Below are 5294 nucleotides of genomic sequence, written 5' to 3'. Positions count from 1 at the left end.
ATAGATGGGCAGCCTGGGACACTTGGTCTCCCCTTCCTTCCCCTCTTTCCTTTCCTCCTCTCCTCTCTCCTCCCTAGCCCTCTCCCTTTCTTCTCCCTTCTTCTCTCTTCTCCCCTCCCTTATCCTCTTATCCCCTTTCCTCTCTCTTCCCTCCCTTCCTCTCCTCTTTCTTCCCCTGCCATCCACTTCCCTTCCCTCTGGTCCTCTCCTGTCCTCTCCTTTCTCCCCTCCTCTTCCCTTTCCTCTCTCTCCCTTCCCCTGCCATCCACTTCCTTTCCCTCCCCTCCCCTTCCTTTCCCTCTCCTCTCCCTCCATCCACTTCCCCTCCTTCTCCCCTCCCCTTTCCTTTCCTCTCCACCTCCATCCACTTCCCTTCCCTCCTCTCCTGCCTCCCTCCCCTCCCCTCCACTCCATGCTTAAGTTCCACTCCTGCTAGCATGATTCCTCTGTACATGTCCACATCAACATATTCTTCATGAACCAGTGCAGTGACCTACAGATAGGGAAACATTTGCTGGATCTTACACACATCTAAATGCTGTATTATTTATACCTATCTCACATGGTACACATTTAGGGCACTGGACAAAGGACATCTGTCCTTTCTACATACTGTGTCTGGTAATCCAAACAGGTCCTGTTCCTGACTCCAAGTCCAGTTTTGTTGTTCTGGGAGGTAACCTGGAGCCTTCTGCCCCATTTTGCTTTTATCCGATGGCTAAATGGGTCACCTTCGTTTCTACTCCAACTGCATTTGATGAGTCTAGTCAGCACTGACAGGCAGCCCTCTCCCCTACTGAGCCAATCCCACCAGCAAGATTGCTCTTGCCCACCATGAGGAGTGGCAGGACAATTACTGATGGCCTTCGAGACTGCTTCAAAGCTTCAGGAACCTGGCAATGAATGAAATGCACAACCTTCTGACTCGATGGCATTCAAGGCAACCACTCATCGGTTCCGACAGCAAAAGAAATTGGAACTCAGCTGCTCCCAGTCCATTTTTTTTTTCCTGGTTAGCGCTATAAATAAAGGAACCAATTGTGCTGCTGCCTATGTGACACCAACCTGCCCCTCCCCCAGTCAACCAAATTCTCCTCTCCCTGGTTTTGTTGCACAGCAAAGTTAATGCTTAGATTTGGAGCTGTGTGTTTACATTGGAATCCTACATACATGTAAACACAATAAATGAATAAATGGGGTCTATTTAGATTACATATCCACCTCTACCAAATTTGTAATGCATTCACATGAAAATGTTTTTCAATAAACACAACACCCCCCTCAAATATTCTTATGTCGTCATATAGTCACTGGGTTGAGTTGTGTTGTGATCATAAAAAGAGAAAGAGCTATAAGAATATGTTCTGGCGAGGTGTGAGGGAAGGGGTTGCCTCTGCGGGCCCATGCCAAGGTATTCCTTTCCCCTGAGGGACCAGACACACACCAATATAGAAGATATAGAATAGAGTTTATTTAGGGCATGTGGAGGGGAGTTAAGAGGGTAGCAGAGGCAGAGAAAGGCAGAGAGGAGAGAGTAGAGAAGTAGGGACTGGCCATGACCATGGGTGGGGGGAGGGAATGGAGAGAGAGGGGGAGCAAAGGGGCAAGAGGCAAGGGAGAGAAGGAGGAGGAAGAGAGAGAGGAGGGGGCAAGCAGCCCTTTTTGTAGGAACAAGCCTACCTCGCCATTGCCAGGTAACTGTGGGGAGGAGCATACCTGGCTGCTGCCAGGTATCTGTGGGAGTGCAGTTTAGACAGAATACCAACAAGTTGCATCACTCAATAGTGACACTTAAAGACAATTACTGCAGTGACACAAAGTAAGGACCTTGTGAAGTGTGGTGTGTTGGTATGCTTCTCCAATAACTTCCTGTTCCCACAACTACTAGTTATAATGTCTGACAAGAAATCAAAAAGCAAGAAATATTTTTTCAGATAAAATTGTGTAATAAAACATATTTAACTCATCCCCTGGTTCCTTTTTAAGCCATGTACTAGGTTTTCCATCCATGTGCAAACATTACAAAAACAAACAAACAAACAAAGAAAGAAAGTGCCCATCCGCCTTCCTATCTGGCAGGCATTGGTGTCTTTGGTCTATGTAAACACCAAGTGGGAGTCAGTCCCAGCAGAGGCAAAAGATCTTCAGCCTGTTTCTCAGGCGGACTCTGATTCAGTCAGCATGCTAGCACATTCCGTCCAACTACCCGGTTTCTTACAGCAACCCATTATTTCTTCCATTTCACACACGTTAGACCCCTGCGAGTCTCAGAGGTTACCAGCTTGATTTCCTTGATTCAGCCAAGAGGCTGCTTCCTGGCCCAATCCTAAATTAATAAGGCCAATCAGAAATGCACAACGCCTGGGTGGCCAATCAGTCTTCTCCAGGTTTTTGTTATCTTCCCCATGGTCAGATAAATCACCTTAAATCTATGACACCTATGACCATAAGTTAGAGGGGCCTGTCAAGTGCATCCCTCTCTCCCGAGGACATGGCAGAACAGGGTGATTCCTAGCAACTGCTCTCACCCTCCCCCTCCCGCCCCCCCATGTCACAGAAGGTGGGAGTGGGCTTGTCCCTAAGCATTTGTTTGTATAGAACGCTGGGCTGGAGTCGTGCAATGTCCTCAGGCTCACAGCTTTTATCTTCGCTGCCCCCAGCTGTTGACAGGCACTGCCCAGAGATGCCCTGATCCCCCAGGTACTGGGACTCCATCTGCGCGCCTTTGCCAGACTATTTACAGCCGAGGTTAGGCCGGTGACTGCTGAGATGGAAAACTCATTTTTCAGCCTGGCTTTTATTTACACTCTTATTAAGAAACCTTTCGCTCACAGTGGAATGGCTGCGAGGGGCATCGGCCAGAGACCGGCGGGAGAGCTCAGGGGACAGACGCGAGACTCGCGCTGGACAAAGGCAAGGGAAGCCAGGGCATCCACTCAGCACTGGGCAGGGCACAGGTACAGGGATGTCACCACTCTGGGGAAGGTCAGTGGTTGGGGGACGGCGCTCCGCAAGGGTAGCTGGTGGCTTGCCTCCATCTTCTACCCCACCCCCCTTGCCCGGGCACACTCTTTGTAAATGCTGCGGAAGAACAACACTGAGTGTTATACTTTGGATAATCCAAACCTAGCGAGTGATCAGGCCCTCTTCACCAGCCTTCCCCTGAGGTTCAGGTCTCTGGTCTCACGGAGGGAGAGACCAGAGCTGGCTACCCTTGGCCCTGTCTCAAATCGATTAGGGCCGCCTGGGCCTGCAGGCTCTGGAAGCCTCCTGCAACCCAGGATATCTGGGGCCTCTGGTTGTGCACACTCATGACTGCCAACTTCCCCACCCCATCCCACCCCCGCTCCCGCAATGAATATGGATCCGTCCCCACTCGTGTTCTGTAATCTCATCACACGTGCGTTTAGTTGTGTTTATTTTTCCTAAAAGGGACAAAGGAAACCAGAAATCTCGCCGCAGTAGAAGCATGGAAGGGTTCCCATGTTCCCACTTTGAGTTGCCATCTGTCCTGTGATCCCTCCTTTCCAGTTACACCAATCTCTTGGAAAAGTGGCTTTTACATCACGGGGCCTGTCGGGTGCATCTCTCCCGTCCCAGGGACATTACAGAACAGGGTGGCTCCTAGAGACTGCTCTTGCCCCCTCCGCTGCCCCCGTGTGGGGCAGCGATCCCTGAGCATTTGCTCTTACAGAATGCTGGGCTGGGCTTGTACAGCATCTATATATATGAAAATACATTTCTTCTAACATGGTTTCCACTTGGCTTAATGTAATTTACATCCCTACACCTCCTCTCTTTCCTGGTGAGCCAGTGAGACTCCTTCTTCCTAAAAGAGAATCCACCTCAACTCCCCTCTTAATTCCAGCTCAGAGGGGTGCTGTTAAAGGCTGGTTTGTGTCAATCAAAACTGCTGTAACCGGCATCTGAGAATATGACTGTATTTGGAGACTGAGTCTATAAAGTTATCACCAGCGTGGTAGCCTATATCTTTGATCCCAGCACTCAGGAAAGAGGCAGGAGGATCTCTGCAAGTTCAAGACCAGCCAGAGTTACACATGGAAACCCCATCTGATGTGTTACAATGGCAGCTCGAGTCTGGACATACCACACACGAGGCCCAAACAGTTCCACATGTAAGAGGTTTAATTGAGAGGGAGAGAAGGGGGTAGTAGCAGAGAGAGAAGAGAAGGGAGAGAGAGAGCGAGAGGAGCATTCCCCATGTGTGTGTGTGTGTGTGTGTGTGTGTGTGTGTGTGTATACATATATATATATATGTCACATATATATAGTGACGTAGTGGCCGCAGGTAAAGGTGGGAGGTGAGCCCAATGGATTCTGGGAATATGGCGGCTGTTGCCTTGGCAACAAGTCTGTGAGGCCCACCTATGTGATGTCACAAGCTTTGGAGGCCCTGAAGCTAACACCATCTTGAAAACAAAACAAAAATAAACAAACCCCAAAACATAACAAATAAACAAACAGCAGCAGCAACAAACCAGGCAAATTAATAAAGTGACTGAGTAACACCCTAAGGGTGGGCCCTAACCTGATCCAAGCCCTTCTATCAAAGGAAACAATAGCAAAGACTTTAGGGAGACAGTTCAGTTATAACTTGCTTGCCTTCCAAATGTGAGGACCTGAGTTAATCCCAGAATCCACATTAAAGTTAAAAAGAACAATAGCAACAAAGCAGAGTTGGGGGGGGGGGGAGAAGGGGAGGGAAAGGGAAGGAGAGGGAGGGGGAAGAGGGAGAGGGATGGGGAAAGAAGAGGAAGAGGGAGGGGGAGGGGAAGGGGAGAGGAGGAAGGGGGAGAGGGAGAGAGGGGGAGGGGGAGAGAGAAAGAGGAGAAGGAGGAGGGAGAAGGAGAAGGAAAGGGAGGGGAAGAAGGAGGGAGAGGGAGAAGGAGAGGGAGAAAAGCTGGGCATTGTATTTACTGCAACTCCAGTATGGGGGAGGAGCAGGCATTCTTGCCTACTCAGCAACTTCCTGGCCAATGAGAGACCCAGGCTCAAATAACAAGGAGAATGTTTTGTGTGGCGCAGCACCAAGGCTGATCTCTGGCTTTCACTTGCACAGGCATGCATGCCTGCACATACGTGTGAACACAAACACACAGGGGCACGGGGGTGGGGGAGATGAAGAGGGTGACTGGGACACACAGGAAAGACTGAGTGAGGTCAGAGTCAAGCTTGCTGCCCTTGGCACCAGAGCCAAGGAGAGTAAGCTTCTGTATTGTGCTGCATCAGGGTGTGGAGCATTGCTGGGGGGAGGGGAGGGGAGGGGGAGCGGG

At 50.0% G+C, this 5294-nt stretch overlaps 1 long non-coding RNA gene across 6 annotated transcripts in view; it reads left to right on the top strand.

Moving 5' to 3' along the window:
- Positions 1-2602: 2602 nt before the first annotated feature.
- LOC116076448 overlaps positions 2603-5294 on the top strand; it is a 14473-nt gene continuing 11781 nt past the window's right edge. For 3 of the 6 annotated variants that reach the window (XR_004112962.1, XR_004112963.1, XR_004112959.1), the window contains exons 1-2: positions 2603-2748; positions 2835-2957. This is a non-coding gene — a long non-coding RNA (uncharacterized LOC116076448). Of the gene's footprint in view, positions 2749-2834; positions 2986-3432; positions 3756-5294 lie in introns of those variants that run through there. The other 3 variants (XR_004112958.1, XR_004112960.1, XR_004112961.1) reach the window with 3 other exon arrangements.

Source organism: Mastomys coucha, unplaced genomic scaffold (assembly GCF_008632895.1).
Source record: "Mastomys coucha isolate ucsf_1 unplaced genomic scaffold, UCSF_Mcou_1 pScaffold4, whole genome shotgun sequence".
Taxonomy (NCBI): domain Eukaryota; kingdom Metazoa; phylum Chordata; class Mammalia; order Rodentia; family Muridae; genus Mastomys; species Mastomys coucha.
Note: the sequence above shows the minus strand (reverse complement) of the source record. Positions and strands in the feature narration are given on the sequence as shown.